This window comes from Lygodium microphyllum, chromosome 23 (genome assembly GCF_053477565.2).
Source record: "Lygodium microphyllum isolate KBCC chromosome 23, Lygodium_microphyllum_v1.1.10, whole genome shotgun sequence".
NCBI lineage: Eukaryota > Viridiplantae > Streptophyta > Polypodiopsida > Schizaeales > Lygodiaceae > Lygodium > Lygodium microphyllum.
The window spans coordinates 45,515,897-45,516,557 of NC_141157.1; positions in this window are offsets into that span (position 1 = coordinate 45,515,897).

Sequence of the window (661 nt, forward strand, 5' to 3'; positions counted from 1 at the left end):
TGAGGGGGGGGGGGAGGGGTGGGGTGGTGTGTGTTGAGAGGGGGGGGGGGGGGAGGGGAGGGGTGGGGTGGTGTGTGTTGAGGGGGGGGAGGGGTGGGGTGGGGTGGGGTGGTGTGGGGGGATGGGGTGGGGTGGGGTGGTGTGTGTTGGGGGGGGGGGGGAGGGGTTGGGTGGTGTGTGTTGAGAGGGGGGGGGGGGGGGGGGGGTAGGGGTGGTGTGTGTTGAGGGGGGGGGGGGGGGGGGGAGAATTTTTGAGGGGGCGTCATGGTGGGTGGGTGTGTGTGTTAAGGTGAGGGGGGCACATTGCGTCGTGTCATGTCATGGGGCGGGGGGGGGGGGGGGAGGGGGGCGTCGCGACATGGTGTGGTGTGTGTTTGGGGGGGGGGGGGGGGGGGGGGGGCGCATTGCGGTGGGTGGGTGTGTGTGTTAAGGGGAGGGGGGCACGTCGCGTAGTGTCATGTCATGGGGGGCGGAGAGGGGGGGGGATGTCATGGGGGGGGGGGGGGGGCGCGTCGCATCGTGTCGTGTCATGGGTGGGGGGGGGGTGGGGTGGGGATGTCATGGGGAGGGGGGGGGGGGGGGGTGGGGTGGGGATGTCATGGGGAGGGGGGGGGGGGCGCTGCACGTCGCGACATGGTGTGGTGTGTGTTGAGGGGGGGAG